At 39.8% G+C, this 13,009-nt stretch overlaps 1 protein-coding gene and 1 long non-coding RNA gene across 2 annotated transcripts in view; both read left to right on the top strand.

The window, feature by feature from the left end:
* NFIA (nuclear factor I A) overlaps window positions 1–13,009 on the top strand; it is a gene marked incomplete at its 5' end in the record, with an annotated part of 375,871 nt that overhangs the window by 92,361 nt on the left and 270,501 nt on the right.
* The window catches only part of LOC129050745 (uncharacterized), a 45,146-nt gene that overhangs the window by 10,158 nt on the left and 21,979 nt on the right, over window positions 1–13,009 (top strand). The gene's annotated exons all lie outside the window — the stretch shown is intronic.

The raw sequence follows: 13,009 nt of genomic DNA, 5'->3' as shown, positions 1-13,009 counted from the left end.
AAGAGATGATTTGTTTATTTGGGAAGAATCCTGGCATGGAGTGAGGAGCACCTTTGTGGCTAGAACATGCTTAGATTTTGGTATTCTTGAAAGTGTGGCCTCCTCCCCAATGCCAGTGTAAAGGATTAAAAAAAACAAAAAAACACGTCTCAAACCTTGGCATTTATTGAATATTAACAGACCAGGCACCAAAGCATTATTCAGCATTGACACTTAAACTTTTCTGTATTGATTATTATTATTATTATTATTATTATTTTTTTTTTTTTTTTTTTGAGACAGGGTCTCACTCTGTTGCCCAGGCTGGAGTACAGTGGCATAATCTTGGCTCACTACAACTTGTGCCTCCCAGGCTCAAGTGGTCCTCCTGCCTCAGTCTTTTGAGTAGCTGGGACTACAAGCTCGCACCACCATGCCCATCTAAGTTTTGTATTTTTTGTAGAGACAGGCTTTCACCATGTTGGCCAGGCTGAGCTCAAACTCCTGGCCTCAAGGGATCCACCTGCCTTGGCTTCCCAAAGTGCTGGGATTAGAGGCATGAGCCACAGCGCCTGGCCCTCATGATTTTGAGCTTATGAAAAATGTTGTATAACTATAGATGGGAAAAGCTATTACCAAATGTTGTCGTCATTTTCTACCATTGTAATTGTTAGGGTAGAGTACCAAATGGTATTTAGTAAGGTAACAATGTCATACCTTATCCCTCCTCCAGGTCCTCAAAAAAGGCAGTATTATAAATGAACCCACACTACAGGAAGCCTTATTCTAGTAGGCCAGTATTTATGCAGATGATTCTTAGATTTATTTATTGTCACATGTCATAGTCTGTGTAAGTCAGTTATTTCACAGGTAAGCTACATCTTCATGTGGTTGCCTTCTGCAAGTGTCTCTCTCCTTCTTAGGTTACAGCTAGCTATATAGTCAGTCACTTCCTCACTTGCTTATGCAACAATTTTTTTGACACCTACTCTGTGCTGCAAACTGTAATTGTCATGCCATCACAAAGCTCACAGTCCAGGGGAGAAAGAAAAGCAAAGACAATAAAGCTTGATTTGTGATAGAATTAATGCAGAGTGCCCCAGACTATCTTTCTGCACGAGACCTCATCAAAGCCAAGTTGCAGAGGATGAGTGGGAATTGAGAGGCAAAGGGTTGGTGCAGGATGGAGACAGGAAGCATGGCATGTGTAAAGAAAAGCAGAGAGGTTGGGGAGAACAGGGTGTGTTCCAGCAGTTGTGCCTAGTTCTGCCTAGGCCGAAGAGCAAGGCAGGAGTCCGCTGAGGAAAGCCTGCAGCTAACTACTGTGTCACCTCTAGTGGAAGGCTTCATGGCAGCTGGTGAAAGTCTCCTAGCAGGGCCATACTTATCTTTTACAGGGTGATAATTCTCCCCCACCCTTTTTAATTTTTGCCATTTTTTTTTATTATAAATGCTGTCATTTTAAGTTGGGGCGTAAACGTAGGATGCAGGAGGCAGGCATGAATTAATGAATAGTAAAGGCCTCTTAAATTGCCTTATAAAACTAAGTCCTACCAGGTTCCCCTTTCATCTCAGCAGATATTTTACAGGATAGAAATGAAATCTATTTTGATTTTTTAGCATACCAGAATATAAAACATCTGGCTGAGTGGATTTTCTCCCCTCTGATTGCTTACTTCCACTTAAAGCTTTTTTTCATATAAAATTTATTGATATTTTTAAAAATTTTTTCTTATTATAAATGAGTAATATTAAGTTTAGAAAATTTGGAAAAAGAAAAACTGCATAGATGAATACTACAATTAACCTTAATCTTACTACTTGAAGAACTACTATAAAATGATAGATGGATATTCTTTTAAAAATCTTTTTTCTATGCTTGTATACATTCTTGAATATAAGCAGAATCAAATTGCAATAAACTGATTTTTAAAAAATTCATTTATTCAAGAGATACTTGGGCTGGACACGGTGGCTCATGCCTGTAATCCCAGCACTTTGGGAGGCTGTGGCGGGCAGATCACGAGGTCAGGAGATCGAGACCATCCTGGCTAACACAGTGAAACCCCGTCTCTACTGAAAATACAAAAAAAAATTAGCTGGGCATGGTGGCGGGTGCCTGTAGTCCCAGCTACTCGGCAGGCTGAGGCAGGAGAATAGCGTGAACCCGGGAGGCAGAGCTTGCAGTAAGCCGAGATCACACCACTGCACTCCAGCCTGGGCAACAGAGCAAGACTCTGTCTCAAAAAAAAAAAAAAAAAAAGATACTTGTTATGTTTCCGTGCTTTATCTTCATTTTTGTTTGTTAAAACCTTTCAAATGCTCTACAGGGAAATCTGACAATTATTGGGAATATCAAACATAGGAAAGTAGAAGTAACTGTATTTCCCTCCTTCCCACATTTGGGTCTCTCTATTTATGAAAAAACACAAAAGAAGCTTATAAGAAGCTTATCAGGAGATAGTTCAAAGATTGCTTTAAATGTGTCAAGTTATTTCAATCTCCTATGCCTTCTATATACGTCTTCAACAGGATTTGGTGAATTCACAATGAGAGTCATAATAATAATCCTGATTTTGAAAAGTAATGGTTGTCTAACACTTTCCCATTTATCTAGTGATGCTATGTGCATTATCTCATTTAATGTTTAAAACTTTAGCTATTGTTATCCCTATTCTAACAAGATAATCAAAGCATGGAGAAATTAACTCTGTCTTGCTAAGATCCTCAGATATGTTCTGAATCATAAAAGGTTATGTTATATTTAGGATAGTGTTTATAGTAAGAATGTCTTCTCTATCGTGTGTGTGTGTATGTGTGTGTGTTGGAATACCATTATAATTCATAAGTCTCTCTTGATTTTCAGCTAGTCTGACTCCCCTTTCCATAAGCCCCCACCTCAAATTTGAACCATCCTGAATAGAGAGGAGCTTTAATAAACCAACTCTATTATTGGTTCTGTCAGACCTTGACATTTGCAAACTTTATTTTTTGCCTTTTCTCCCACACAGTAGCCACTCTTGCAAATCAACCTTGGGAAGTTAGCATTCTTAATGAAGATCTATAGGAGACTTTATCCTTAGACAGTAAATCAGCTCTTTCAAGGCACCATTTATCTCCCTTCAAGCGCATGAATTGGTATATGGCACCTTACAAGAGCTCATTTATCTTATGTGGGTCTCTAGTTATTACTTTTGCCCACTTCCCCTAGATCGCCAGAGATCAAGGCAGAAATGAAGTAGAGGATGGCTTTGCACTTTGAAAATTTGCCAAGGTCAGCTGAAGTACCTGTGGCATTGACTTAGAGCTGGTGTTGAGTATCACCCATAACTTTTAGGGTGATATCACCCACACTGGCAAATAATTAGTTTGTCAAAGCATTTGAATTGTGCTTGGTTAAATAAAAATGGCTAGAAGGTAAAGTAATAGGGGAAAAAGTTTACCTTGAGAATTTTTTTCCTCTTTAACATTTGTCCAAATCATATTGACATGCTTTTGGCTTTGTGGTTAATTCCATATTAGTGATAAGGATGAATTTTTACTAAGTGCCTAGGCTATATGCTAGGTGCTTTTCCAAATGCCTTAAAAAAAAAATTCTACCAAGATGTAGGAGCCGTTATCCTCCTTTCACATAGGAGGAGCTGATCATCACTGATGTTAAATAACTTGCTGAAGAATATGTGTAACCAGATGGATGGAATCAGGATTCAATCCAGGTGTCTCCAATATTTGCCCCTGTGACTGTGGCAAGGCTGCAGCCTTACTGGAAGTCATCCACTTGTTTAAAAGGATGATGCATACTCTGTGCATAATATTTGATAACAAATTAATTGAAGTGGAATAGCATGAGCTTACAGTTTGCAGTGGACCCCGAAGCCAGGCTCTCATTGCTAAAGGAGCTAATACTTGTTTCTGTGGTTTGGGTTTCCTCACAAGCAGACTCTGAAACAAGGTTTTGAGGGCAAGTATTATAGTTTATTTGGGAGGTGATCCCAGGAAGTATGGTGAGGGCGTATACTCAATAACGGATGTCCTAATGAGCAGATTATCACTGTGAGAGATTGGGCTCCCTCCCTGTGGGCACCTCCCTGATAGACTGTAGAACATGCCTCATTGTTTAACTGAGAAGCAACTCCTTGTCTTTCATTAGTTGAGAGTTGCTCCTGAGTGCATTAAGTCCCCTGCCCTTTCAGCCTGCCCCACTTTGCCATGTGGACAGAGAAAGCCCTGAGGCAGAGAGACTACGGTGTTTGTGCTTCAAGTTGGACAGCGTGTCTGCCCCAGCTGCCGGTGACCTCCACGGAGTGTGAGCAGCATGTGGGGAGGACACCAATAGTTTCTGTTACATTTGCTTTTGAAGCCAGCACCAGTGCTGATAAAGATGCATCCAGACTGATGCACCTGGCTTTGGGGGTGACAACCTTGTATAAATAAGTGAGACAGGAGAGTAGGCAGTGAAGCTAGGATTCCTCTTAGGAGAAGAAGGTAGGATTTGGAATCAGGCAGTTTGGGGTATTGTTCCTAGTTCTGCCACTTACTAGCTGTATGCTGGGCAAGTCAATTTGTTCGAGTCTCAGTTTTCTCAGCTATAAAGTGGACATAGCTGCCTCACAGGGATCAAATGCAATGCCATTCATAAAAGCGTTTGTAAATGATAAAGCGACATGCCACCTTTGAGTCATTGCCATTGGAGTTCCTGATTGAGGAATCTGCTGGAGTACTAGGTGCTAGCAGAGCTTTGAGGGCAGCTGTTTGCTTTACAAGACACACCTGAAGGCTGCTATCTTGGCTCAAGAAGCCTGTCCTCAAATATCCTGACACTTTGGAAGTCAAGGGTAAGGGATTCAAACCCTATGTAGGCCCCTTTCTCTCATCTGGTTTCTGGCTTACTGAGAGTTGCTAACCCTGCTCTGCACCAGGTGAGACTGTATTTCCAGTAGCTCCCTATCGAGTGCAGAGATGTTTTGGGGGGTGAAAGTTGATTTTGATTGGATTTACAACCCCATATATCAAGCACTAGACTAAAGGTCCATCAGCCTTTAGAAGAACCCACAGTGGTTTTCATTTCTTTCACTTCTGACCAAAGGCTGACTCTTCCACAGGCGGCTGATATCAAGTTAATCAGGACTCTATGCATTATGTGAATTTGGCCCTCACACAGCTGAGAATGGTCTGAATAGCTAAGAGCGCATCCTCTCTGCAGCACCGCCTGACTCCTCAGGACGAGTCACACTGAAAGAGGCAGGTGGATGCCCCTGATTGTGTCCCCTCCCATCCAGCATCATGGCAAGCACTGCCATTCCTTCACCCCACCCACCCCAGTTAGCCCCTGGCTTGAACTCCGTCACTCAAGAGGGAACATTAAAAACCCCACACCTCTGACTCATACTTTGATTTTGTGGCCTAAAGAGGGAAAGACGCCATAAGGAGCTTTTAGGGGCCATCACTATGGAGCCTCTTTATTGCCCAGCAAAAGCCTTAAATGATAATGGGAAACCTCACTATTGATTGGCTGACTCTTAATTCTTCCTCTTTGGGTTTTGAAGTAGAAGTGATGGTCCAGAATATTTATATTACTCATTGGATATATTAAATTAAACATACAAAAGTCCTACAGCCATTTAAGATGGGGTTGCAGCACTGGTGAATAGGACTTTATTACCAAGAGAGAAGAGTAGCTTTTAGTTGTGGCTTAGCTGGAATATATTGATGATAAGAATGGCTCAGCAGACAGAAGTCTTGGGACTCTCAAAAAGGCTCAGAGTGTGCTTTCTTTTAAAAAAGTTATTGGCCCATCCTTTGTAAACACCCAAGTAGATAGTCTGATGGGGGCATGGTAACAGAGATTTAGCTTCTATCTTGGTGGATGGTAAGACCCGCTAACATCTTGGCAAACCGTGTTATTGGGCCATTAAGGACCAGTGCTTGAATTCTGGGGCTGCAAATTCAACTTATTCCCTTATAAGAAGATGTCTGCTCATGATAAGAAGTCACACAAAGTACAACCTCACTATAGTACAGGATTTAGAATCTTTATTTCTCCGTCTCATCTTAAACCCATTGGAAGTTAGCATGGATTAGAGGGTTGGTTGACTCTTCTCAATGACTGGGCTGGCATATAAGAGCTAAAATTTTTATTATTGAGTTACTACTCAAGGTTTTAAAAGATTTTGACCCCTGGAAAAAAATACAGTGCCTGAGGCAGTGAAATAGTTAATATGACTGCCTCCCTTACAGGTTTCCCCAGATATGCTTACTTGCTGTACAATGGATAATTGTTAGCTCTTGTTGTGCAGATGCTGTTGCAGATGGAGTCCTGTACCTGCATGCATAGCAAATGAATTAGACTGGCAATCCCCTTTATAAAGCATAAATATGTAATTTGTTCAGCTGTTGTAATTAAATATGTATGTGTGAAACAGCCACCATTCAGGTCATTAATGATGCGCCATGCCAAATTAGAGCTTACAGACAGTAATGTACATTGTTGTGCAATGAGGGAATTGCAAATAACATAGCTAAGCCTTTCCTAGTAAAGGGATGCGTTCAGCAGCTTTAAAAGGAATATTTACATTTGTAACATAATTTTTATTTAGAAGGTACATTTTTGTTCAGTGTGAAAGTCTATAAGATGGAATTTCTTTCATCTCCACTTTAGTTTTATTATTGTTTTAACATTTTATCATACAAATGCAACAGACTTTATTAAACATGCTGCTTGGTGATAAGTGTTAAGTATCTACTTACATATAAAACAGCAGTTACCCCTGGTTTTCTACATGGCTGTGATAGAACTGATGTATTATAGCACTGTGGAATGTCTTGATAATTTCATTGCATTAAAAAAACCACCTCATAATATTTCAACTCTATTCCCTACTGATACATAAAGAAATTCCTGTGATAGTAAATAGTATTTTTATTTCCATAGAAATTGGGCTGAGAAAAATGCAGTTATCAAAATATAAACAAATAAAAGTGGTAAATGTGCCTCTTGTGCTTTAATTCCCAATGAATTACTTGTGAATCCAAGGAATTTCCTAAGAAAAGTGTCATATATGGGTCAGAATGGTTGCTTTTTAAAATTTAAGACTCAAAGTTTGTTAAGTGAATGCACTTGGGAAAATTATTGCTTTGTCCTTTTTCTCCTTGGTTTTAAGGTTCAAGTATTTGAAAATACTTGAAGCTGAAATTTAAATATATAAAAACTATTTTTACTTTAAATTCTTTCTGTATTTGTATTTTGGTTGCCTGCAATCTATTTTTAAGATACATGTTGTTTTGACGGTTCATACTGTGACTACATGAGCTAACCATCTTGACCTTTCTGTCCACCAGGGCAGCAGGAGGAAGCATCTTAGAGTTAATTCTGTCTTGTTCACAGCTGGGAACAGAACATTCCTCTGTGATCCCCTTGCACATGATTCGCTGGGATCTCTTGGAAGCTGGACTTGATACTATAAGTCCTAGGCTTCTAAGGTCGAACACAGATCAAACTTAGTGGCATGTTTGGTTAAGAGTTAGATTAGACAAAACCAATGAAGTTGTTAAAAGTTTCAGAAACAATTGAAAATGAAATTGATGCATGATTTTAGCTTTGCAACAAATTCAACTTTAGAAATATCCTTAAGCCTAAGATTAATCAAGATTCAGGACCTTGAAGAATTTTCAAAGTTAGAACTGTAATTTGTGTAGGGACGTAAAATCTTTATTTTCAACAAACAGCAAATGTTTCAGTTAAGCAAATGTGTATTTTATTTGAAACAGATGAAATCATAACAGTTTGGCTTGCTTTACCTAAGTTATTGTTCCATAATATCAAAAAAGTTACTTAAAATAAGTTCTTCTCTTCATATTCCCTGAATTTTTTGTCCTGTTTTTTGTATAGCTTTTTGGTTCAGCCAAAAAGAGACATTTCATTTGCAGCATTAGGGAAAAGTTTAATTATTGTTTATGAAGATAGAAATGTTATATGGATGACAGTGATTTAAAAATATTATTACTTATGATTGTAGTCAAACTCTTCCCCGAATATTGAAAACCATGAAAAGGCTTTGCCCTGACAGCTACATGCTTAGCATTAACTATGCTCATAAGTTTTCCAAAAAGATTTTTTTCAAGATCCTGTTTTCATTTACTTCCTTTATCCTAATTAGAGATCGTAATCTTTTGATGGGCAGCTTCTCTTATTTCTACCTGTTTCAGAACTATAGTACTGGTAAAATGGCACAGTGTATATTTTGGTTCTTGGAGGGAGACTTGGAAGGATCCATTACTTTAAAATATTTTGTTGCAGCCACCTATCAGAGGTTTCTTTTAATTTCTTTTCCTGCGGGAATTTCAGAGATGCTTAAATTATAGAATTATGGACTACAGAATTATAGAATACTTAGGGATGGGAATTGGGAGGTTTGCAGGAGGCGTGCACGTCAGAAGGTGGGAGCCATGCAAAAAGGTCACAGGCCTTATCTAGGTACTTTCAAGGAGCAAATGCTTGTTTTGCAGTAGTGGTGGCAGGGTGGTTTGGCTCATTCAAGCCCCTTGCTCTGGAGGAACACCGATAAACCATCAGGATGTCTTTTGGTCTTACGTTAACTGCGGCAAGGCTGTGCATTAAAGAACATAACCATCACTAAAAGGGTGGGAACACCCCAGCGGCCAGTGGCCAGTGGCCAGTGGCCAGGTGCTTTATGATAACACCACAGAGATGCCTGGCCAATCAGATGTGATCTTTTGCTGGCACTTGCTCCTTTGGCCCCCACTGCAGTAAACACTTTCCCTTGGATGTTGGTTTTCTGTTGTGTCTGGCAGCCACACAGGGCTGCTTGAACTTTAGCCAGAGGCAAATATTTATACATCAGAGTGTGCAGTGTTCAACTGGTCAGGCCTGAGAGGGAGAGACCTCCGTGCGTTTTAGCCAAAGAGGATATGTCCTTTTTTTCCGCCCTTCCCTTTCCACCGTGACATGGTAAAGTGGGACCATACTGGATGTCATTTGAGCTTGCTGCATGTGCTTCTCTCCAAAACGTACACGTGCGCAAACTTGGGATGTGCTTTCAAAAGACAGGACGTTCTGACATTTCTGCCTGCTCCTTTAATTCCTCTTGGAAAGTTTACGGTTAATATTTTCCCTGGAACATTGTCAAGCTTTTGACAGAGCCTGAGTGTATGCCGAACTGTGAAATTGAGCCGGAGAAGCAAGTTGTGAGAAATCTGTTTCTACTCAGATCCGTAAGGTTTATTGGGGGGGGGAAAAAAACAAAAAAAAAAGAAAAAAAAACCAAAAAACCAAACCAAAACAAAAAACAAAAAACTTCAGAGGGGAAACTGAGAATGGGACTCGGCTTGCTTCTCCTGGTGTGGGTTCAGGCCGCCATTTTAAGGAGCCAGTGAAGGGCGACGTTCCGCTCCTTACATGGCGGCTGTATTTACTCGGCCGCAGCCAATCAGCCGGCAGTGCCAAGCCACGTGACATGCCACGAGGGCACGCACAGCCATTTCCTTGTTTCTAAAAAACTTGCTACCTCCACAGAGTACTTTACCTTGTTTTGCATGCCAAATGTTCTTGCTGAATGTGTCTAGCAGACTGGCATTTGTCCATAAAGTTATTTTAGTAGGTAAAAAGTCTCTGAGCACTTGAGCTTTGTGCATTCTTTATGTAAAATGGATTTCCCTTCTTGGCCAGAGGCCAAGGGTACAGCACACTCGCTGGGTGAGAAGAGAGCTTCTCTGCTGAGAAACTGGTGGACCGACACACTCTAATTTTTTGGCTTCTGACCAAACAAGCTAGAAGGATGCCAAAATTCAACAAAATAACACATTATTGTGTGATAGGAGCCGTGCTCCAAGAGAGCAGGAACTCAGAGGAACTTCATACTGGCCCCTTTTAAAAAAGCATTGTCACTTTGGGGAGCTTTCTTAGAGAAACGAGAGAAAAATGGTAAAATGCAACCTGGAGAGTAAGGTATAATTTGCACATAAACACGAAGGAAGAAACTGAAAGAAAACAGAGGAGTTTAAAGTTACTTATATGAACTTTTCCCAGACATAAAACACAGTTCTCTGACTTGACTTACGTTCTTTTAACCCTGAAAGTTCCATCTCTGTGTCTGAGCAGAATGCTGGACTGCCTAACGTTAATATGAGAACTAATGTGAGATTTAAACACTTTTAAAAGATTTTAATGTCTAAGGATAGCTGCAAATTCCAAATATGAAAATTTGGCAGGCTTTTGGGGGGTAACAGAAAACTTTTTAAACTTACATGCTTTATCTTTGCACCCTGACGTGGGTTAAGTGAATCAAGTCTTCCTGTTAATTACTCTTGTGACATTAGCAAGTTATGTAAGCCTACTATACCTGTTTCCATATATGTATAATGAAGACATTAAAGAAGATAGGTAGTAGTCTTCTGAGCCCTAAAGAAATTGAATTTGAATAAACAACTGGAATAAGTATAAAATGCATTTCTAGTTTTTATGTGGAAATTTGTCAATCAAAAGGAAAAAAAGGGGAATATCTCCAGTTGAAGCCACCATCATCCTTACCCAGACTACTTGAGTAATCCTGAGTATTCCCTCTTTTTCCATTCTTGTTCCTTCACACCATCGCCAGAGTGATATTTCAAAGAAGTTAGTTTATATCACTCTTCTGCGTAAGAACCTCCAGTGTTTTCTTATGCATCTAGAATAAAATCCAAACTTGTTGCATTGGCCTGCAAAGACACTGCATGATTTGTCTGGCTTCTGTATCTACCTTTCTAACCCCACTTTTTTTTTTTTTTTTTTTTTTTTTTTTACCGTGACTCCTTAGATGCTCCAGCCATACTGGTTTCCTTTCAGTTTTCGGAACCTGCCATCCCCTTTGCTACTTGTCTGCTTAGAATGCATTTTTCCCAGCTCCTTTTGTGGCTGGCTTATTCTTATCTTTCAGTTCTTTCAGTTCGAATGATAGCCCTGTAAAAGAGTATTCTGTCTAAAATTGGCCTTCCTATTTATATTTTCCATAATACTAATAACAGTCTGAAATGCTCTTGTTAATTTATTTGATTACTCATTTTATTTATTTCTCTTTTGCACTGTGATATCAGTCCCACAGGATGCAAACTACATTTGCTACCTTCTTTTCTACCTTTTGCACTTTTCCTAATCACATTGGGAATAAAATGTTGAGCAAGTTAGAATACTCCAGAATATTTCATTTACCTTAAATTTTACTCAATCCTACATTTTATTACCTATACTCATAAGAATTGTATTATAAAATACATTGTTAAACGAATGTTTCCAGTGCTCCATTGAGAGTCGGTGGAGCACAATGGTTGGGAGAAGACAGAGCTGTGAGCCATCCGTCTGCCTGTGCTTGAGTCTTGGCTCTGCCAGTGACTAGTTGTATGAACTGCCGCAGGTGGGTCAGCCACTCAGAACCTCAGTATCTCATCTGTAAAGTGAGATGTAAAAACACTTTCTATGTCATAGAATTATTGTGAAGATTAAATGTGATATATTGTAAAATTCTAGTTTCACAAATATTAGCTATTACTATTATTTTTGCTGCCACTGCTATTAATTAATGGCAGTGTGGCGGCTCAGTACTAGGCAGTGGGTGTGCAACTGTGGTGAGAAACGCTTCTGTCCATGAAATCGTTCAGTCAGTAGAAGAGACATGTATGTAAATAGGTAAGTTACCTACCATACATTGTGCCAAGACCTCTCACGTTATGTGAACAGAATATTAAAGAATTATAAAAGAGGGAGCAATTGCCTCTGTTAAGTAGACAGCAAAGATGCCTTACGGGAAGTAGCATTTGAGACAGATTAAGTTTCTTTTTATGTAAAAATATGTCCCCTAGAGATAATAATAAAATAATAGCAACGGATACCTATGTACTTCTTTTACTAATGTACCAGACTCTGTTTTACATATATTCTCTCATTTAACCCTTACAGCAACCTTATGAAACAGTACTGTTATCACCCTGATTTTACAGAGAAGGAAAGTGAGCCAAAGAGAGATTATGTGGCATGCCAAGGTCATATAACTATTAAATGTCAGTGCTGGGATCTCGTACGTTTTCACTCTTAGGACATCTGTGCTATCCCTGCTTAGTCACTTTGGCATCCCAGTGGTGCTGTACTTTTGCTTTCATAATGTATGGAAGCCCTGGAAGGATTCAGTAAAGAGCCAGTTTTACCCTGTTAGCCCTTGTTGCTTTATTTGTAAAATGTCAACTGTAAAAGTATCCACCTACCTTATAGGGTGATTATGAGAATTAAATGAGATAATTCAGGTAAAGTGCTTAGCATATTGCTTGGCATATGGTAAGCATTTAACAAATGTTCCCCGTAACTACTACTACTACTGCTATTATTATTATTATGCCATATTGAAATGAGATCTGTGATCCCTTGTGACCTACCCGAGCCCCGCTTCTCATGTTAGCATCCGTGCTGGTATATCCACCTCCAAAGAGAACAAGTTCCCAGCAGTTGAAATGGCATCCTACCCAGGTTGCTAGCACCATCCCTCAGCTGCTTCTCCAACTGCCATAACTGCCTTAGTCATTTAAAAATTACTCTTCTCGTTTTATATTTCAACTCAGAAATCGATGCATCTGTGAGGCAGTTTGTTTTCCTGGGGAAGTGTAAGGAGCGGTGGTGGTGGCATGGAGATGCGCTCCGTTTAGACTCAATATTGCCACCCACTCCCTCTGCAGTGTCAGAGAACAGTCTCAGAAAGATCTGTTCCTTCCTTTGTAGACTCAGTACCACAGACTGGCCTATCCTCTGCAACTTTGCTTAGCAGCAGGAGTAGAGAAGTATTGATTGCCCACAACTTGCCTTTAAGTCTTGTTCCTGTGGTGCAGGATTTTTAAAAAGCATTTAATGTTTTCCCTGCCTTGAAGACTTCAGAACTGTATAAATGCCACTGTTTAAAGTCCTGTCCCTGCTGAAAACCAGGGCAGGTCTCATCACAGCCCCATCTCCATTTTCCTTTTGTTGAAGTGGGTCTGTGTGAGAGCGGGCTGTGCC

This window comes from Pongo abelii, chromosome 1, assembly GCF_028885655.2.
Source record: "Pongo abelii isolate AG06213 chromosome 1, NHGRI_mPonAbe1-v2.0_pri, whole genome shotgun sequence".
Taxonomy (NCBI): Eukaryota; Metazoa; Chordata; class Mammalia; order Primates; family Hominidae; genus Pongo; species Pongo abelii.
Note: the sequence above shows the minus strand (reverse complement) of the source record. Positions and strands in the feature narration are given on the sequence as shown.